This window comes from Salmo salar, chromosome ssa16 (genome assembly GCF_905237065.1).
Source record: "Salmo salar chromosome ssa16, Ssal_v3.1, whole genome shotgun sequence".
In the NCBI taxonomy this organism is placed as follows: Eukaryota; Metazoa; Chordata; class Actinopteri; order Salmoniformes; family Salmonidae; genus Salmo; species Salmo salar.
The window spans coordinates 13,463,351-13,486,408 of NC_059457.1; the positions used below are offsets into that span (position 1 = coordinate 13,463,351).

Below are 23,058 nucleotides of genomic sequence, written 5' to 3' on the forward strand. Positions count from 1 at the left end.
CATGGGGAACAATGCCTGCTATGCCAACCCTGCAGGCCTCACAGTGTCTGGACTGCGGGGACAGAGGCTGGGCCTGTCAGAGCTCAGATGTGCTGTGGACACTTGGCCTAGAATGAGCCAAGCTCACAAACCCCTCCGGAGACAGTGAATGTGTGATTTTTTCGGGCCAAACCTGCTATGATCAATTAATTGTTGCATGGCATTTTATCCTCCCGTCATTTCTGTTGACACTTTGATGAGCAGCTTTTTACTGCAACACACCAACATAGAAGCTCGGTTAAATGAAATCGGAGTTAGTACTGATGTGCTCAGGATAGCTTGTGAACTTGCAGGTGTAATGTCTTCTTTGACATTTTGAAAAGAGAGGTAAAAATGGTTCACATTTAGGCCTGGACATCTGGTCCATTACATATTATTACAAGCAAATACACAATGGCTTTGGCTTATGCACTAGGCTTTGTCTCACGTGCTTGTAGGAAAGTTGCAGAAATCGAAAGGGGGACTATCAAATAAAGAAGTCACTGTTCCCTATTATCCCGTGTTTCATGTGCGATGCAGTGAGGCAGCATGTGTAGACCGAGCCAATTAATATGAGAAGAAAAACAAACAAAGGAAAAGTATCTTCACATTTCGTACTGGGTACCCCATTACGTGATTATAGAAAACAACGCCACTTCCTGACAAATGAACTAACGTTGTTTATGATTTAGTCCTATTGACTGGGATTGGAATACCCTTGCCTTGCGTTTTGACTGTTTAAGAAGGAATCCATGGAGAGGAGACAGACACTAAATCAATTTACTGTGGTCCTTTCTCACCACAGTTTTAACTGCAGTTTTAACTGCAAGGGAAAATGTGCTCTAAAGAACATCCAAACAGAAACATCATCTATTTGTAAAGTGAAGACAGATTGAAAATGGAATACTTTTATGCAAATCACACAATTTTGTGGTATAAAATATAAAAGTTACAGGTTGGCTTATACATCTATTTCGGGGGAAGCTTTTAGCCTGAATCTAATTTCTCATGGACAGATTCTGCATGTAAACGGAAGAATCTGTCGGGACTGAATGGGATGCTTCAGCCCCATTGCCCCCATTTTGAATTACAAATGACATTATTTCACAATCGTTCTCCGGTTATGTCAGTTTGGTAATTGGGGACCAAATTACCATTCACTCCATTCATTAAAACCACAATTTAACCAGCACTCTCTATTTCTGTGAGTACCTGGACCTGCCATTTGGTTTTGAAGTATTGAAACCGAACCATTTGGATTTGAATGAAAAGTATTTGAATAAACATAGAAAAAGGTGAATGTAAGAAGCACACATCATTTCAAATAGACCACATGTCATATTAAACAGCATATAAACACTCTAAATAGGTCAGAAGCCAGACATGGAGACTAAAATGAATTATTTCAGCTATATTATTTCAATTATTTCAAGGCTATAGTTTACAAAGAAATACATTGTGAAGCATTTGCGAGTGTGACACAATAGGCTGATAGGGACATAAAGCACTCATCTTTTAAACAACATGTTGTTGTATTAAATCATTAGTCTATAAATTGCACATATAGTCTGTGACTTTCTTAGAATTAAATACAAATGAAATGAAAATGACTTATTAGTGCCTTTTTGAATTCATTTTTAGAATTTTAGGAAAGCTCCTTGAACGTGGGAATATGCCAGGCCTATTGGGCCAAAATCAGTGATGGCCTATTCTGTAGATAATAGAACAAAAATGAATGAAAAGATCCGATTTTTAGTTTATAAATACTTTCTACAATGACACACTTAGTTATCGACCCTCCTCATTCCTTTCTTTTAGCATGTGCACGTAGTAAGTCCACCATAATGCTTTCGGAGTATGTGTCTTTTCAGATTCCACAATGATTATATAGTTGTGGACACTACTTCACCGCTTTCCCTCCTTGTCCCCTTGTACTTCTAGTTTATCAAAGACAATCCAGCCAAATCATCATGACACCCATTTAGCATGCTCATCAGAAAGGCCTTATTAATATTCAAAATGGTGATATGGGCCAAGGAGAGAGCGAGAGAGAGAGAGAGATTAGAAAGATTGAAAGAAAAAGAGCAATATGAAAAACAACAAGAGAAATAATAAGAGAGAGCAAGAGCAACAGAAAGAGAGAGTGATAGAGAGAAAATGATAGAAAGAGCGATGAGAGAGAGTAAATGGGATTACTCTGCTTTGCCTCCGAGGGGAAGTAGCAGTGGTTGAGGATTGTCGTGACAACAGCTGAGAGCCCTGCTATTGGGGAGAGAAATAGGGCTTATTTTAATATGCTGTATGGGAGGTAGCTAGCCAGGCAGATAACCTCAGGTGTTCTGGCAATGGGATGGCGTTAGACATGGTCAGTGGGGCTGAGGTGCCCAACAGGCCTAAGCCATGGCTGGTGCTGCTGCGAGTCAGGGTAGAAAGGCCCGTGTACTGTCAGACACCTCACAGCAGGAAACCTTGGCTACAACCTATCAATAAACACTCCAACTCAGCCACAGGTATTTTTTTATATGCTTTTCGTGTCATCGGGTGTTCTGAGTTGCGTCTTTTGTTGCTTCTCTTGTTTACATTGTGATTTAATTTCACAAGGGCATAAATGGAAGAGAGCAATACTCTCTAATATTTCAGTATCGAACTTGTTATTGCATTTGGATGTTTTACATCATGGAACCCCTTTGATAATACTCATGAATGATCCCCTTTCATTTGTCTGAGCCTCTTAAATGCTGACCACTGTTTTGCTACACATGTATTGGTTATTGTGAGAACATGACTCAAGCCATAGAGGGGAAAGAGTTTGTTTCAATGAGCAGCCTGTCTTGTTGACATCAATGTCAAAAGGTTCTAGGATCTGGTCCAAGCTGAGGCAAGTGGTCGCTTGGACTTTGAATGCTCCAGTTTCATAGGCTTCAATGTCTAAGATATGAGATTCTCACTGGAGATTACATGAGCTATCAAATCCTCTGGCCTCTTTATGAATTGTGGGTATTTTTTTATTGACCATTTCATAGCATTGGCAAAGCTTGGGCAGTGGGCTACATTGGTCCATCCCTGAGGGTCATTTGTTGGATCAATGGATACTACTCACTGGAATGTGTTCCATGATGCCATCGAGACAGAAGTTCTTCCAGAGTTTTCCCAGCCCAGACCTCACCTAACTGTGCACAAAGTCAGAATGGCCGCATTATTTTTGGATGGATACTAAAGGGTCTGTTGGTGCCTCTCTGTCCTGCACTGTGTACTGGAGCTCCTTTTCTTTGAGTCCCTCTACAATTCTCCAGCTGCTTCTCTCTTCCCCATCGCTGTTGCTCCATTCCACACCATTCATGTCCCTCTGTCCTCACCCAGAATGCTGTCTTGCCTGTGGATGGATGGCCGCTGAGCTGGTTTTGCTACAGTTCCATTGGTCTGTGTCGGCTGGGCTGACCTTTGTCTGTGTGGGATGTTGTCACTTTGAACATCCTCCCTTGAGTTATTGGACTTGAAATTAATGAAGGTCAAGACAGAGCCACTCAGTTCTCACCAGAGAAGAAAAACTGTTAACTAGACTAATTGTCAGGTCTTTCAAAGAACATTTTGCCGGTTTTAAATGTTTGTGTACAACTAGTGGTATTTGAGTACAGTACAAGCTATTTCGGTTCAGTTTGTCTCTGCTCAGCTGCTGCTGTACAACAGCTGATGAAGTTGTTGAGGGCAACACTCAATGGTCAGAAGAGGGAGCATTCAAATGAGGATGTTATCCAAAACAACCCTAAGAGGTTAACCATCTGTGTTACAGGGTGATATCTCTCATTATCTGCATATTGTAGCGTTCAGAAGCCATTTACAGGCACCCCCTTTGCCTATCCACAACATCAATCTGAGATGAGTCTCAAAGGGATGGTGCAGCCAGAGCCTTTCACCCAGTGGGTGAATAACAGTCAGTGATGAGGATGGGGGTATATGAGGAGACCACATCATGAGAGGATCCTGGGATGATTCAGAGACACAGTCAGTGAGGGGCTTGCCCCAAACCGGGGGCTGTGTCATCACTTCTCTGCTCTGGAGATGTACTGATTGTAAACATTTTTTTTTGTTAACTCGTTTGATCCCCGTTTGCGACAGTCCTGATGATACAATTTAGTTTATAAAAAAAAATATGAATAAAACAAGCATTAGTTTCTATTTTAGAAGCAAGATTGCAGAATTAGGTTACTGTTAAATATTCTGATTTGTTTTGTCCTTCCAACTAAAAGTCCCAAATACGGCATATCACTGTACATTTGTATTCTGAGAGAAATATTTATATTTTATCCGAGTTTGACCGAAGTCATGGCGTAAAGAGAAGCACTACGCGAGCAGGAGTGAATAAAATTGTAAAGACTCACATCATACAGATACCTCATATTGTAAAAACATTTAAAATAAAAATGGCACTCTGAATAAAACCCACTTATCATCTGACCACATCCTTTGATTTATTTATTGTGTATCAGCTAACATATATATATTTTTTAAACGTATACAGCGTGCAGGCTTCTAGCATAACCCCTTTTACACCCCTGCCGGCATACCCCTACTAGCTAACAACTAGCAGCCTTGAAACACATAGATTATTAGCAGTTCAGCACATCAGCATTTCTCGTACTGTTACACAAAATCAAGATAAACCTTTACCATCATAGTAGACATGGAACGTCTATGACCAGACTCGCTAAAACTCTGTTGTTGGACTATGGTAGCAATAGCTAGCCACACGTAAACCTGAGTGCTACTACAAGCAGCAGTAAATCTAGATAATGAATAACACAAACATTGGCTATCATGAAATCCTGCAAGTTCTGTCAGCCAATAAAGATCAGGCAGTTCAGCAAAAATAAAGATATACCTTGAAATAAACAATTTCGTTAATCCGATTGGTATTTGACCATTGATTTCTGCAAAATGTGCAGTATTTTGTTGGAGTTGTTGTAGCTAGCCTGCTTGCTAGCTAGCGAGCTAGCTTATTCCATCCCCAAACACCATGTGGGCCAGTTTGTTTTGCATGGCCCGGTGCACTTATATAGCTGCTATCTTCGTTTTTTATCATCTACTAGCAACATAAACATAAGTGCTCTTTGGGCACTTTAGTACCTACTTACCCAATTCACATCCATAACCGAAGCCACCTGCCGTGACTCTGTAACACCAGTGGGGTCAATGGACTTGGAGCCTACTTGGAGCCTACATTTTTTTTGCCACGGCTTCATGGCGAATCCACTCTTCTACTGTTGGTAGCCATCGTAATTGTTTGGGATAAATTGAGGCCCGCATATGACTAAGTGTCAGGGTTTCCCATAACCCAGTCTGCCCGAAGTGGTACAACTTTCTTCCCATCTTCTCGCATTTCCACCAATCATGAATGCCGGGAAAGAGTGCACTGCCAACACCACCATCATCGCTTTATGTCAAAGACGCAATGTATTGTTAGTACGAGTTTTTTATATATATATTTTTAATCAACTTTTGCACAAAGACTGTCATCTGGAGGTATACAGGATGCATCTTTCTCTTCAGTAAGCAAATTAGCCAGACAAATGCTGCCCATCCCGTCAGCTTGCTAGCAAGGGCACAGAGGTAAATAATAATTGTCAGCTTTGCTGTGCTAGTGCCTGCAGCAGGGTGGGCAGGACTTGGTGGGTCTGGCTTAGAGACCATTCAACATGGTGGGAATCTGAAACACAGAAAGAGAGGGCCTCCAAGTACACACACACACACACACACACACACACACACACACACACACACACACACACACACACACACACACACAGCAACATTAACATTTTATTAACATTGTATTTCACAATTTGTAACTTGAGGCCCAGGGATAGTGCAAAGAGGTTCCCATTACTGTTGTTGCAATGATATGGCTCAAGTTCTGATTACAGAGACTTTGAAAGAATCAAAAGTATTTTGTTAGGCATGTATAATTTTCTAATTATTCAAATAAGTAATGTCAACCTCAATCTATTCCTAAAGGAGGAGTGAAATGTACATTGAAAAATACTGTAAATATGTGTTTGAGAGACTACGTATAACCTATTCCATTGAAGGCCTTGCCAGGCCTAATGATTTAGGCCACATTCTGCTGTGGCCATGCAGGCTCCCCGGAGTATCCTTCGGTACAGGAAGGGGCGATATACTCCAGCTCTCATTCTAATTCTTAACAGCCTTGAAATAACATGATCATGAGAATTTCCTCTACAGCCCAAGTCTGCCTTAGAGTAATATTAATTGTCTCTACGGTACCTGGTAGGGCTGGGCGATATGGCCAAAATCTCATATCCCGATATAGGTCATTTCATATCCCGTTAACGATACATCTTACGATATAGCACATTTTCTGTAAATTCAATGAATAAATAGTTTATAAAAAATGACAACATGTAAAGGCCTATTTCTTATAACATTTTGAATTATACTCAACAAATAAAAAGGTATTTACTCATATTTGATTATTTATTTTATTTAGAACCTGTGCACATTTTCAATTAAGCATGAAACAAAATATAAAATATGAATGTATAAAATCTAAAAAGGTAAATAGAAAACACTTAAACTATAGTTGCAAACAAAATAAATATAGACCTGAAATATATACAGTGGAAGTCAAAAGTTTACATACACTTAGGTTGGATTCATTTAAAACTCATTTTTCAACCACTCCACAAATTTCTTGTTAACAAACTATAGTTTTGGCAAGTCGGTTAGGACATCTACCTTGTGCATGACACAAGTACTTTTTCCACCAATTGTTTACAGACAGATTGTTTCACTTATAATTCACTGTATCACAATTCCGTGGGTCAGAAGTTTACATACACTAAGTTGACTGTGCCTTTTATACAGCTTGGAACATTCCAGAAAATTATGTCATGGCTTTAGAAGTTTCTGATAGGCTAATTGACATCATTTGAGTCAGTTGGGGGTGTACCTGTGGATGTATTTCAAGGCCTACCTTCAAACTCAGTGCCTCTTTGCATGACATCATTGGAAAATCAAAATAAATCAGCCAAGACCTCAGAAAAACAATTGTAGACCTCCACAAGTCTGGTTCATCCTTGGGAGCAATTTCCTAACGCCCGAAGGTACCACGTTCATCTGTACAAACAATAGTACACAAGTATGAACACCATGGGACCACGCAGAACGTACTTTGGTGCGAAAAGTGCAAATCAATCCCAGAACAACAGCAAAGGACCTTGTGAAGATGCTGGAGGAAACAGATACAGAAGTATCTATATCCACAGTAAAATTAGTCCTATATTGACATAACCTGAAAGGACAATGACCTCAAGAATACTTCCAAAGTTGTGGCAAAATGGCTTAAGGACAACAAAGTCAAGGTATTAGAGTGGCCATCACAAGGCCCTGACCTCAATCCCATAGAAAATGTGTGGGCAGAACTGAAAAAGTGTGTGTGAGCAAGGAGGCCTACAAACCTGACTCAGTTACACTAGCTCTGTCAGGAGGAATGGGCCAATATTCACCCAACTTATTGTGGGAAGCTTGTGGAAGGCTACCTGAAACGTTTGACCCAAGTTAAACAATTTAAAGGCAATGCTACCAAATACTAATTGAGTGTATGTAAACTTCTGACATACTGGGAATGTCATGAAAGAAATCAAAGCTGAAATAAATCATTCTCTACTATTATTCTGACATTTCACATTCTTAAAATAAAGTGGTGATCCTAAGACAGGGAATTTTTACAAGGATTAAATGTCAGGAATTGTGAAAAACAGAGTTTAAATGTATTTGGCTAAGGTGTATGTAAACTTCTGTCTTCAACTGTATATATATATTTTTGGGACGGGGCTTGCCTGTTTTGCATGTTATTTTGGCATTAATACGTGTCACATATCAATTTGCATTTGGTACCTTGGGTCTAGTGTTAGCACCAACTCACAAAACCCCCGTTTCTCGACCGTGTAAATTGGGCCCATGTCTTTGCAGATGTAAGTTGTAATGGCAGCTATTATCCCCTTCCATCTTCGTGATTCTTTGCCATATGGTGTGCCGCGGACAAAAGCCTCTCGCAACGTTTGAGTTGGGGGGGTTTGTTTTGAGCACTCGACTGTACTTTTTTGGGTCTCATCCGTAGACTCTCTCCGTACTGTTTCACATGATTCTTCCGTAGGTGGTAAAAGAGGTTAGTGGTGTTTGAGCCTGTTGTTGGGACCGGCCTGTGGCAAATTTTTCACAGGACAGTTTTCTGGTACGTGTCAGACTTTTCATACCCAAACCACGTCCGTGCGACCGAAGTTGCCCCTCTTTTAGGTACGAGCTATGTGTCTCCGTGCTCTGTGTCATGTTCACTCTCTTCCATGTTTGTTTGTGTTGCAAATTTCCTTCCACACAGCAAGTGTGGAAGAACACAACGCGTCGTCCAATTGCCGAAAGATTTTGCCGAAAAGAGTGTGATTTGCGACATAAACTAAATAAACGATAGAGCATAATATGAAACGATAGACGTTTTACTATTGTCACACGGTATATATCGTCATAACGCCCAGCCCTAGTACCTGGCATAATGGATCACTTAGTGTTAGAATGGATCAGTGCAGATGATGTTAAAGCTACATTCACAGAAAGAAAATTTGAAATACAGTGCATTCAGAAAGTATTCACCCCTTCCCTTTTTCCACATTTTGTTAAGTTACATTACAGCCTCATCAATCTACACACAATACCCCATAATGACAATGCGAAAACATTTATTTAAATATATTTGCAAAAATGTAAAAAAAAAAAAAATGTCGCATTGTCATTATGGGGTATTGTGTGTAGATTGATGAGGATTTCTTTTAATCCATTTTAGAATAAGGCTTTATGAGACTCGAAATTGAGCTCAGGTGACCTGTTTCCATTGATCACCCTTGAGATGTTTCTACAACTTTATTGGTGTCCACCTGTGGTAAATTCAATTGATTGAACATGATTTGGAAAGGCACACACCTGTCTATATAAGGTCCCAGAGGTGACAGTGCATGTCAGAGCTAAGACTAAGCCATGAGGTCGAAGGAATTGTCCATAGAGCTCCGAGACAGTCGAGGCACAGATCTGGGGAAGGGTACCAAAATATTTCTGCAGCATTGAAGATCCCCAAGAACACATTGACCTACATCATTCTTAAATTAAAGAAGTTTGGAACCACCAAGACTCTTCCTAGAGCTGGCCGCCCAGCCAAACTGAGCAATCAGGGGAGAACGGCCTTGGTCTGGGAGGTGACCAAGAACCCGATGGTCACTCTGACAGAGCTCCAGAGTTCCTCTGTGGAGATGAGAGAACTTTCCAGAAGAACGACCATCTCTGCAGCACTCCACCAAATCAGGCCTTTATGATAGAATGGCCAGGCGGAAGCAACTCCTCAGTAAAAGGCACATGACAGCCCGCTTGGAGGTTGCCAAAAGGCCCCTAAAAGACTCTCAGACCATGAGAAACAAGATTATCTGGTCTGATGAAACCAAGATTGAACTCTATGGCCTGCATGCCAAGAGTCCTGTCTGGAGGAAACCTGGCACCATCCCTATGGTGAAGCATGGTGGTGGCAGCATCATGATGTGTGGATGTTTGTCAATGGCAGGGGCTGGGAGACTAGTCAGGATCGAGGTAAAGATGAATGGAGCAAAGTACAGATAGATCCTTGATGAAAACCTGCTCCAGAGTGCTCAGGACCTCAGACTGGGGCGAAGGTTCACCTTCCATCAGGACAACGACCCTAACCTCTATGGGCTAGGTGGGACGCAGGCATCCCACCCGTGGTGCACTCCATCAACAGCAGGTGCATTTCAAGAGCGGCAAATTTTAATCCAAATAAATGTCAAAATTCAAATTTTTCAAACATACAACTATTTTACACCCTTTGAAAGATAAACATCTCCTTAATCTAACCACGTTTTACGATTTCAAAAAGGTTTTACGGCGAAAGCATAAATTTAGAGTATGTTAGGACAGTACATTTACAAGAGTTGTGTGTAATGTTTTGTCAATTCAAAGACAGGGTCACCAAAACCATAAAACCAGCTAAAATGATGCACTAACCTTTTACAATCTCCATCAGATGACACTCCTAGGACATTATGTTAGACAATGCATGCATTTTTAGTTCTATCAAGTTCATATTTATATCCAAAAACAGCGTTTTACTATGGCATTGATGTTGAGGAAATCGTTTCCCTCCAATAACCGGCAGTCAAGTCAGCATCACAAATTAAATAATTAAAATTAGAAAACATTGGTAAAATATTATATTGTCATTTAAATAATTATAGATTTACATCTCTTGAACGCAATCAACTTGCCAGATTTAAAAATAACCTTACTGGGAAATCACACTTTGCAATAATCTGAGCACTGCGCCCAGAAAAATACGCGTTGCGATACAGACTAGTCGTCATGTTGGGGAGATCTAAAATCGAAAATACTATGTAAATAATCCATTACCTTTGATTCTCTTCATCAGATGTCACTTCCAGGTATCACAGGTCCATAACGAATGTAGTTTTGTTCAAAAAAGCTCATCATTTATGTCCAAAAATCTCCGTCTTGTTAGCACATGATCTAAGCCCGCCGGACTTCACTTCATGAACGAGGGGAAAAAATATATTTACGTTCGTTCAAACATGTCAAATGTTGTATAGCATAAATCATTAGGGCCTTTTTAACCAGAACATGAATAATATTCAAGGTGGACGAATGCATACTCTTTTATAACGTATTGGAACGAGGGTACCCAACATGAACTCGCGCGCCAGGTGTCTAATGGGCCATCATCGTTCCATGGCTCTTGTTCGGTCAATCTCCCTCCAGAAGACTCAAAACACTTTGTAAAGGCTGGTGACATCTAGTGGAAGCAATAGGAAGTGCCAAAATATTCCTCAGCCCCTGTGTTTTTCAATGGCATAGGTTTAAAGGTAATACAACACATCAGGTATCCACTTCCTGTCAGAAAATGTCTCAGGGTTTTGCCTGCCAAATGAGTTCTGTTATACTCACAGACACCATTCAAACAGTTTTAGAAACTTTAGAGTGTTTTCTATCCATATATAATAAGTATATGCATATTCTAGTTACTGGGTAGGATTAGTAACCAGATTAAATCGGGTACATTTTTTTTATCCAGCCGTGCAAATACTGCCCCCTAGTCCTAACAGGCTAAGCACACAGCCAAGACAACGCAGGAGTGGCTTCTGGACAAGTCTCTGAATGTCCTTGAGTGGCCCAGCCCAGCCAGAGCCCAGACAGAACCCGATCGAACATCTCTGGAGAGACCTGAAAATAGCTGTGCAACGACGCTCCCCATCTAACGTGACAGAGCTTGAGAGGATCTGCAGAGAAGAATGAGAGAAACTACCAATACAGGTGTGCCAAGTTTGTAGCGTCATACCCAAGAAGACTCAAGGCTGTAATCGCTGCCAAAGGTGCTTCAACAAAGTACTGAGTAAATGGTCTGAATTCTAATGTAAATGTGATAGTTCAGTTTTTTGTATTTAATACATTTGCATACATTTCGAAAACCAGTTTTTGCTTTGTCATTATGGGGTGTTGTGTGTAGATTGATGAGAAAAAACCTGAATGTAATCCATTTTACAATAAGGCTGTAATGTAGCATTGTGGAAAAAGTCAAGGGTACTTTTTGTATGAGTACTTTCCGAATGCACTGTGCAGTCGTGGCCAAAAGTTTTGAGAATGACACAAATATTAATTTCCACAAAGTTTGCTGCTTCAGTGTCTTTAGGTATTTTTGTCAGATGTTACTATGGAATAGTATAATTACAAGCATTTCATAAATGTCAAAGGCTTTTATTAGAGGATTCAGTTCATTTACATGGCAAAGAGGGACTTTGCTATTAATTGCAATTCATCTGATCACTCTTCATAACATTCTGGAGTATATGCAAATTGCCATCATACAAACTGAGGCAGCAGACTTTGTGAAAATGAATATTTGTGTCATTCTAAAAACTTTTGGCCACGAATGTATGTTGGATTTGATCTCTTCTAGCGGGGATTGAAAATTCAAATGGCACTCGCACATCTTTGTTGCAGGTATTTGTATTTTGTATTTATTATGGATCCCCCTACTCTTCCTGGGGTCCAACAAAATGAAGGCAGTTTATACAATTTTAAAACATTACAATACATTCACAGATTTCACAACACACTGTGTGCCCTCAGGCCCCTACTCCACCACTACCACATATCTACAATAATAAATCCATGTGTATGTATACTGTGTGTGTGTGTGTGTGTGTGTGTGTGTGTGTGTGTGTGTGTGTGTGTGTGTGTGTGTGTGTGTGTGTGTGTGTGTGTGTGTGTGTGTGTGTGTGTGTGTGTGTGTGTGTGTGTGTGTGTGTGTGTGTGTGTGTGTGTGTGTGTATGCATGTGTTTGTGCCAATGTTTGTGTTGCTTCCATAAGGTGTTTTTTTAATCTGTTTCTTAAATCAAATTTTACTGCTTGCGTCAGTTACTTGATGTGGAATAGAGTTCCATGTATTCATGGCTCTATGTAGTACTGTGTGCCTCCCATTGTTTGTTCTGGACTTGGGGACTGTGAAGAGACCTCTTGTGGCATGTCTTGTGGGGTATGCATGGGTGTCCGAGCTGTGTGCCAGTAGTTTAGACAGACAGCTCTGTGCATTCAACATGTCAATACCTCTCATTAATAAAAGTAGTAATGAAGTCAATCTCTCCTCCATTTTCAGCCAGGAGAGATTGACATGCATATTATTCATGTTAGATATACTTGGATGTGTAGTGTCAGCATTTGTTGCTGGCATGTTATGCCTAAGTTTGCTAATCTTGCCAATGAAAAAATAATGAATGTAGTTGGAAATATCAGTGGGTTTTGTGATGAATGAGCCATCTGATTCAATGAATGATGGAGCTGAGTTGGCCTTTTAGCTCTCTGTGCACATCCAAGGGCCAGCCATGCTGCCCTGTTCTAAGCCAATTGCAATTTTCCTAAGTCCTTTTTTGTGGCACCTGACCACACGACTGAACAGTAGTCAAGGTGCGACAAAACTAGGGCCTGTAGGACCTGCCTTGTTGATAGTACTGTTAAGAAGGCAGAACATCGCTTTATTATAGACAGACTTCTCCCCATCTTAGCTACCACTGCATCAATATGTTTTGACCATGACAGTTTACAATCTAGTGTTACTCATCTCAACTTGCTCAATTTCCACATTATTTATTACAAGATATAGTTGAAGTTTAGGGTTTAGTGAGTGTTTTGTTCCAAATACAATGCTTTTAGTTTTAGAAATATTTAGGGCTAACTTCTTCCTTGCCACCCATTCTGAAACTAACTGCAGCTCTTTGTTGAGTGTTGCAGTCATTTCAGTCGCAGGTGCATGGTAACAGTTGAATAACAAAAACCCAGCACACTGCTCTTGCTAGTATCACTGCTCTTTATTAAGCTTTAAGTATCGGCCTCAAGGCCTTCGCCAGAGCTTTTCTTATTTTTTTCTCATCTCTTCTAACTGGAAATGGTTACGCTAAGCAAAAACTGTTCACTTTTCTATCCAAACAATGTTCTCTTCAATTTCCCTAAATGTGTTTTTCATGTTCTTATCTTGCAGAGATCATTCAATCAGAGAGATGCTCAAATACGCAACACAGACCGGCCCGTGGTGCCAAGGTCTACCTATCTCTCCAAAGGGAGGAGGAGAGCATCAGAAGAGATGGTCAGCCCTCTGGCCTAGGTCAGGCCATTGTCTTCCAACAGGTGAGGTCACTCCTACTGTGACGCTAGTCCCTTGACCAACGGTGCAGACGAAAGGTCTGGCCAACCTGAATGATGTCATCAACAGTGCTGCATCACCCAGTTGAAGACAGGATCCCACCTGTAAACAGCAGCTTTGAGTAGGTACAACAATTGCTACTTAAAGTATGCACACTGTTACGACAGTCAATGAACGTCCGTTGTGTATGCGGAAGAGTGTTTCTAAACTCAGTTATCATGCTGTTTATTATAATGTGTTCAGTGTGGTTTGATGTGATACACAAGAGTGGTCAGTGTGGTTTTATGTGGACATGAGCATCTCGCAAATGTCATACCACTCAAACATAACATTCAAACTGGTCCATATCCTTTAACGTTATAGAGAATCATTGTCAAATAGGTGAATATCTGGGTTGGCGCCATGTCGGGTGGGCGTTATGGTAAGGTTATCTTTCCTGTTTCCCCTCTGGTCTCTGTGTCTGTACCCACTGCCCACCGCCTACTGAATGAGGCTCTTGGGGCGTTTTTCAAAGGAAGAAGGAAATGAGTTTTTCCCATGCTCCTGTGCATCGGAACATTTATCACCCAGATCACTAGGAACTGCAGAGAGGGAGGAAAAGTGGCTTGGCGTGGGATCTGTCACCAGAGCCTCAGCACATATGTCACTGAATTATTCACCTCTGCCACTGAAATGGGGGACGTTCTGTTTTGACTGCGGGAACCGGCATGCAGCATGTCGAGAAATCATCTGGAGTTCATTCACCTGTAATTGTCATCTTAGCATCCTCCCCTTTGTTGACGAATTCGAACGATAAGAAGATTATTAAGGTGAAAGTGATAATAGGTCTGCTAGGTCAGCTATCTCTGGTCCAATGATTGGTCTGAGATGAAAATTACAAACTAACAAATCGCCAGCACCCTACCTTGGAGGCAAGGATACCCGCATCCCGCTACAACAGCTAGAGATGCACTGAAGTGGCTCCCTGGTTCAATTTGCAGATCAATGAAGTTAATGGTTCATAGTCACAGGCAGTTTCACCTTATCTGATGTGGAGAGTACAGAGAAATCACTCCATTTCTTCTGGGCCAGAAACACAGTCCTGATTATGATTATACACTCCAGTGTTTTGACAGGGAAATATTGAGCTGCTTCTGTTCTTCAGTATAGCTACACTACCGGTCAAACGTTTCAGAACACCGACTCATTCAAAGGTCTTTCTTTATTTTTACTATTTTCTACATTGTAGAATAATAGTGAAGACATGAAAACTATGAAATAACACATGGAATCAAGTGTTAACCCCTGTGCGGCCTCCATCCCGTAAAAAAAAAAAATTCAATTTTTTTTTCAAATTATATCGTTTTATAGATACACCTCTCCTGAATCGAACCACGTTGTCCGATTTCAAAAAAGCTTTACAGCAAAAGCAAAACATTAGATTATGTTAGAGGAGTATATCGTAAAAGTAGCCATATAGCCATTTTCCGACCAACCACATGCATCACAAATAACCAAAAAACAGCTAAATGCAGCACTAACCTTTGACAATCTTCATCAGATGACACACCTAGGACATCATGTTACACAATACATGCATTCTTTTGTTCGATAAAGTTCATATTTATATATAAAAACAGCATTTTACATCGGTGCGTAACGTTGACTAACTGTTTTCCCTCAAATGCATCCGATGAAACAGAGCTACAATTTACTAAATTACTATTCGAAAACATTTTTAAAATGTAATATTGTCATTCTAAGATTTATAGATGAATATCTCTTGAAAGCACCTGTAATGCCAGATTTAAAATTAACTTTACTGGGTAATCATACTTTGCGATGAAAGGGGATGCGATACTCTGAAAAATAGGCTAACGTTACAGGTCAGCGCCATCTTGGAACAATCGCATATCACATCTAGTCTTGTATACTATTGTCAATAATCCCTTACCTTTGGTTGTCTTCATCAGAAAGCACTTCCAGGAATCCCAGGTCCACAACAAATGTATTTTCGTTAGAAAAAATGACTCCTTTATGTTCCAAGAGCTTGTTCTTGTTAGCGCGTCTGAAGGCTAATCCAAATGCTCCGTCGGCCGCGGGACAGCCATTTCGAGAAAATGCATTTTTTTCCCATTTAGGTTCGTTCAAACATGTCAAACGTTGTATAACATAAATCTTCAGGGCGTTTTTCAACAAGAGAGCCAATAAGATTTGAGGGGGACGATTGCATTGTGTTTCAAAACGTTTCGAAAGGGGAGGGTAACCAGGGGCGCCGGCGTCATAATGGTGATGGCCCTCTCCGTGTGACCACGTTCCACAGCATCTCATTCATTCAGTTTTAACAGGAGACTCAAACCACTTTGTAAAGACTGGGGACATCTAGTGGAAGCAATAGGAAGTGCTCAATGAACCATAGCTCACGGTGTGATTAATAGGCAACGTGATGAAGTTGGGTTCGCAATTCAGAATTCCACTTCCTGTTTCGATCTGTCTCGGGGTTTTGACTGCCATATGAGTTCTGTTATACTCACAGACACCATTCAAACAGTTTTAGAAACTTTAGGGTGTTTTCTATCCACAAGTATTAATTATATGCATATCCTAGCTTCTGAGTTTGAGTTAGTAGGCCGTTTAAAATGGGCACGAATTTTTTTCAAAATGCGCTGTGGCGCCCCCTATCCTAGGCGACCGTCAAGAGGTTAAACAAATTAAAATATATTTTATATTTGAGATTCTTCAAATAGCTACACTTTGCCTTGATGACAGCTTTGTACACTCTTGGCATTCTTTCAACCAGCTTCATGAGGTAGTTACCTGGAATGCATTTCAATTAACAGGTGTGCCTTCTTAAAAGTTAATTTGTGGAATGTCTTTCCTTCTTAATGCCTTTGTGCTAATCAGTTGTGTTGTAACACGGAAGGGGGGTATACAGAAGATAGTCCTATTTAGTAAAAGACCAAGCTACAGTTCATCATTACTTTAAGACATGAAGGTCAGTCAATACGGAAAATGTCAAGAACTTCAAGTGCCGTCGCAAAAACCTGGTGAAACTGGCTCTCATGAGGACTGCCACAGGAATAGAAGACCCAGAGTTACCTCTACTGCAGAGGATACGTTCATTAGTTACCAGCCTCAGAAATTGCAGCCCAAATAAATTATTCACAGAGTTTATGTAACAGACACATCTCAACATCAACTGTTCAGAGGAGACTGTGTGAATCAGGCCTTCATGGTTCAATTGCTGCAAAGAAACCACTACTAAAGGACACCAATGAGAAGAAGAGGCTTGCTTTGGCCAAGAAACACGAGCAATGGACATTAGACCGGTGGAAATATGTCCTTTGGTCCTGAGTCCAAATTAGAGATTTTTGGTTCCAAACGCCGTGTCTTTGTGAGACTCGGTGTGGGTGAACGGATGATCTCCGCATGTGTGGTTCCCACCGTAAGTTATGGAGGAGGAGATGTTATGATGTGGGGGTGCTTTGCTGGTGACACGGGCTGTGATTTATTTATAATTCAAGGCACACATAACCAGCATGGCTACCACAGCATTCTGCAGCGTTAAGCCATCCCATCTGGTTTCGGCTTAGTGGGACTATCATTTGTTTTTCAACAGACAATGACCCAAAACACACCTCCAGGCTGTGTAAGGGCTATGTGACCAAGAAGAGTGATGGAGTGCTGCATCAGATGACCTGGCCTCCACAATCACCCGACCTCAACCAAATTGAGATGGTTTGGGATGAGTCGCACCACAGAGAGAAGGAAAAGCAGCCAACAAGTGCTCAGTATATGTGGGAACTCCTTCAAGACTGTTGGAAAAGCATACCAGGTGAAGCTGGTTGAGAGAATGCCAAGAGTGTGCAAAGCTGTCAACAAGGCAAAGGGTGGCTATTTGAAAAATCTCAAATATAAAATATATTTTGACTTGATTTGTTTTTGGTTACTACATGATTCCCTATGTGTTATTTCATAGTTTTGATGTCTTCACTAGACATCCAACTGCACCAGTCTCTAGTGTAGCTAGTTTTAATAATAGGGTGATAGGAACAGTGTCATCAGTTGTAATGAATGCAATCCAAATGGCTCTCCGCGGACACGTACTGCCTTTACAAATAGAGTCCAGGTGTCCAAAGGAAAGATCCAATCACGGAAAACACAGGGGCGGAATACGTCATAACTCTGACACAGGAAGTGAGCATGGCGATCTGCTTGCCAAAGGTACAGTTGTGAATATGAGGGCCAAGAATTTAAGGATATATGAAGGGTGGAGAGGAGCAGGCACGACATCACCTGGGGCCCTCTGGGAGAGGTAGAGCCCTGCAGGCTGGACAGGCAGGCAGGCAGTCAGTCAAGCAGACTTATTGGTACCAAGGCCAGCTCCTTTGGGCCCCATTAAAGAAGGACACTGCCTGTGGTACTACTGTACTGTAGCAGAAATGCTGACCTTCAGTGGAGATTGAGAAAGTGTCATCGTTGAACACTTTATCATTGGACGCACTATATAATTATGTGAACATATTTAAAACCCACCTGGCTCTTGATGCATTTTTTGCTGCGTTGTACTCTGATGATATTATAGTAATGCTGCATTAATGGTATGTGCAGTGTTTCCTTTGGCCCAGGGGGAGAAACAGCCTGTACATTTAAATGAGTTGGTCCCTCGTCATAATGAGACTACTTTCCTGTCCCTGGGACTTGGGTGGGAACAATGACTAACACGGCCCACGTTAGTGCAGGGTGACCTGTAGGTCACTGGTTACTGCCGGTGCACAAGGCCTGAAATAGTTTCTCTCTCTGAAGTGGACAAAGCAGCACTGGCTGCTGCGGGATCTGTTATTGTTGTGATTACCTGGCTCCAAAGGCAAGCCATTCTCCCTGGCCCTCTGGAAACACACTGCGCTCTGCCAAGGGGCCATGATAATCACCAGCCCAGCCCATTCCTGGGTCAACACGCAGGACAGTAGGGGGAATTCCACAGACATCAGCCATGTAGGGCTATTATTACAAACATCATTAAAACTGTTTCATCCTCATTCGCTGTAGGCTGCACACATACTGTACACAGGTATACAGTAGGATGGCAATGTCACCATTCGCAATACTGTATATGTAATTGCATTGTTGCGTTGTTGCATAGCATGAAAGGAGGAGTACTGTATGAATGGAATGGGTCTAGCCACGAATATGAGTGTAGATCAGCTTGCATCCCCAAACTGTGTTCCTTAACCAGGTATTGAAAGGCACTGTAGGAAGTCTTACCCACTTGTGTCAGGGATCTCTAGCTGTCTGCCAGCATTTTGGGTACGCTCTGAGCTACGCCCTGCCAGAATAAGCACACTAGTTAATGGTTCGGAACTCTGGCTTATCTAGGCCATCAAACTCAACAAAAGCTATAATTATCTGCAAAATAAACTCTCCCTCTTGATTGTTAGACAAATAATGCATTAAACAGTTTCAGATAAACTGGATTCTACTCAGTGCTGCTGGCCCCTATAGACTAGAGAGGCCTTTGGGCTACATCTGCTACTGTAGGGACCACTTCACTAGATGCAGGGAGTCTTGCTAGTTAGTCAGAAAAGAAACACCTTAGTTAACTAATTGTTATTTGATCACTTGCTTTACGAACATTTCAACATTTTGCCCTATAAAAGTTTCCCAGCATATATTTTATTTTTGTGTGACTCAGCATTGTACGACTCATGAGGTTTGCTTTATATAGGCCAAGGCATTATTTGAGGCTTTTTTTCTGCAGTTTACCTCCCACTCCTCCCACTCTTGTTGGCCATACACCATGAGGGCCGTGGAAGCCTGGCACTCGCCTGGAGCTCTCAGCCAGGCTTGAGCAGCTGGGATCTGGGAGAGCTCCCTGCAGTTCTACAGTGTGCTGGCAGCCCCCCACCACTCATAATTCTGCCTTTTACTTCCAGCCAGCTCCAGAACACAATACAGAGGAGCCCTGTGCTGCTACACACACACACACACACACACACACACACACACACACACACACACACACACACACACACACACACACACACACACACACACACACACACACACACACACACATTTTTTCAAATGCAATTCAAAGAGGAGACCAAAGGCGGAAGAAAGTAACAGACGCCTCTCAGATGCTCGGCTTGGCTTTGTGTGCCACTTGACACAGACGGTCGTGCACAAGATATCTGTTGTTTATTGTTTATGACAAGACTCCTGACCACACTTTATGCTCTCTTCATCTGCCTGAAAAGGGAACAGTCAAGGGCTTTGAGGCTCCGGATATTAGGAGCAATGAGTGCTGTCTTGCCTATCCATTGAGTGGAGGTGGAGGAGCATGTTAGACCTGCGGTGGTGTTTATTTTATATTCTATCCACTGGTTCAAAGTAACTTCCACGTTGTGCATGTTATTTGCTCAGCTGTGGTGCACGGGAAGGAGGGGTCTGAGCAGTGTCTTTCCCCAGGGGAGGAGTGTCACAGTGGAGACGCACCTGTAGGTGAGTCTGGTGAGCCTGTCCCTGGCTATACAGGTAGTGGTGAGTGCCTACTCAAACACTCAACTCTGAGCTCCACCCAAACTCTAAAACCCCACCGTTAATAGCTTCTCATTGGCTCGTCCTGGGTCCTCAGCAGTAAAAATAAATTCCTTCCTAATGGCCCATGAAAGCAGTGATTCACCACATATTATTGTTTGAACTGTGGCGAATCTTTCCGCATTACCTCAGCATTGTGCTTAAGAAACCCCTATTCATTTCACACTGACTAGGGTTTATTTTCACGCAATTGGCCTTATACTTGATTTATTTTGAGTTCTTGAAAAAAGTGCACTTTTGGTTAATGAAGAGTCCAGCTGGACACTTGTCATGGGTGACGGTGATAAAACATGACGAGTGAGGAGTTGAAAAAGCCTGCCGACTCTGGAGAGGTCAGTGCCCCGCCATGCACCCCCATAAAAGACTCAAAGTAAACAGACTTTGATGGGACTGGGGAGGACTCTGAGACTTGGACTGTGTTCTGGTAAATAATTGCATTCATTGTTCCTGCCACTGTTGGTTATGGTCACAAGCTGTTTGGTAGGCCCCTGTCTGTCTGGTGCTCCCCATGAGCCCAGTGTCAGCGTCTCGCCGCCGACGGTAACAACTTGTGCCAGGGGTGAGATGCCAGCTCCCTGACCCGGTGGCCCGAGTCTGACGTGCCGGGGGCGAATGGGTCTGCGGGTCTGTTATTAGGCAGAGGCAGGGCGTGCTGAGCGCATGCATGCTGCTCCACTGTTAAACAAAGATAGTTCAAAGAGCACATTCCTGCCTCTGCCGGGCAGCACTTGCAGTGTCAAAGCTCTAGATAGTTTAATTGTATTGCTGCCCTTTTATCTCCTTTGACTTTGTACAATCTGATTGGAAGCTTTACATCTATAACTCACCATGTGAGTGGCGGTGGGAACGGGCCTATGGCAGCGGATTGGTCAGATCACCTGTGCACCTTGTCTAAAGTGAAGAATTCCTTTCAGACAAGCTCTGTGATACGGCGCGTCCACGTTGGATGGCAGTACAGTATCTGGATGTACAGTAATATCCTTTTCCCTCTTGCTCTCATCCAACACTTCTCACTCTGCCCCTACTCGGATGGTATTGCGCCGTCCCAACCTTCGCTCTCTCTCTCCCGCTACTCTCTCCTCTTCCATCCTATCATCTCTTCCCTCTGCTCAAATCTTCTCCAACCTATCTCCTGATTCTGCCTCCTCAACCCTCCTCTCCTCCCTTTCTGCATCCTTTGATTTTCTCTGTCCCCTATCCTCCAGGCCGGCTCGGTCCTCCCCTCCTGCTCCGTGGCTCGACGACTCACTACGAGCTCACAGAACAGGGCTCCGGGCAGCCGAGCGGAAATGGAGGAAAACTCGCCTCCCTGCGGACCTGGCATCCTTTCACTCCCTCCTCTCTACATTCTCCTCTTCTGTCTCTGCTGCTAAAGCCACTTTCTACCACTCTAAATTCCAAGCATCTGCCTCTAACCCTAGGAAGCTCTTTGCTACCTTCTCCTCCCTCCTGAACCCTCCTCCCCCTCCCCCCCTCCTCCCTCTCTGCGGATGACTTCGTCAACCATTTTGAAAAGAAGGTTGACGATATCCGATCCTCGTTTGCTAAGTCAAACGACACCGCGGGTCCTGCTCACACTGCCCTACCCTGTGCTTTGACCTCTTTCTCCCCTCTCTCTCCAGATGAAATCTCGCGTCTTGTGACGGCCGGCCGCCCAACAACCTGCCCACTTGACCCTATCCCCTCCTCTCTTCTCCAGACCATTTCCGGAGACCTTCTCCCCTACCTCACCTCGCTCATCAACTCATCCTTAACCGCTGGCTACGTCCCTTCCGTCTTCAAGAGAGCGAGAGTTGCACCCCTTCTGAAAAAACCTACACTCGATCCCTCCGATGTCAACAACTACAGACCAGCATCCCTTCTTTCTTTTCTCTCCAAAACTCTTGAACGTGCCGTCCTTGGCCAGCTCTCCTGCTATCTCTCTCAGAATGACCTTCTTGATCCTAATCAGTCAGGTTTCAAGACTGGGCATTCAACTGAGACTGCTCTTCTCTGTGTCACGGAGGCTATCCGCACTGCTAAAGCTAACTCTCTCTCCTCTGCTCTCATCCTTCTAGACCTATCTGCTGCCTTTGATACTGTGAACCATCAGATCCTCCTCTCCACCCTCTCCGAGTTGGGCATCTCCGGCGCGGCCCACGCTTGGATTGCGTCCTACCTGACAGGTCGCTCCTACCAGGTGGCGTGGCGAGAATCTGTCTCCGCACCATGCGCTCTCACCACTGGTGTCCCCCAGGGCTCTGTTCTAGGCCCTCTCCTATTCTCGCTATACACCAAGTCACTTGGCTCTGTCATATCCTCACATGGTCTCTCCTATCATTGCTATGCAGACGACACACAATTAATCTTTTCCTTTCCCCCTTCTGATAACCAGGCGGCGAATCGCATCTCTGCATGTCTGTCAGACATATCAGTGTGGATGACGGATCACCACCTCAAGCTGAACCTCGGCAAGACGGAGCTGCTCTTCCTCCCGGGGAAGGACTGCCCGTTCCATGATCTCGCCATCACGGTTGACAACTCCCTTGTGTCCTCCTCCCAGAGTGCTAAGAACCTTGGCGTGATCCTGGACAACACCCTGTCGTTCTCCACTAACATCAAGGCGGTGACCCGATCCTGTAGGTTCATGCTCTACAACATTCGCAGAGTACGACCCTGCCTCACACAGGAAGCGGCGCAGGTC

At 42.8% G+C, this 23,058-nt stretch overlaps 1 protein-coding gene across 2 annotated transcripts in view; it reads left to right on the top strand.

Moving 5' to 3' along the window:
* Positions 1-23,058, top strand: part of LOC123727792 (chromobox protein homolog 7) — a 148,867-nt gene that overhangs the window by 79,092 nt on the left and 46,717 nt on the right. For both annotated transcript variants that reach the window (XR_006759676.1, XR_006759677.1), the window contains one exon: positions 13,638-13,920. The gene's annotated coding sequence lies outside the window, so the exon portion shown is untranslated. The remainder of the gene's footprint in view (positions 1-13,637; positions 13,921-23,058) is intronic.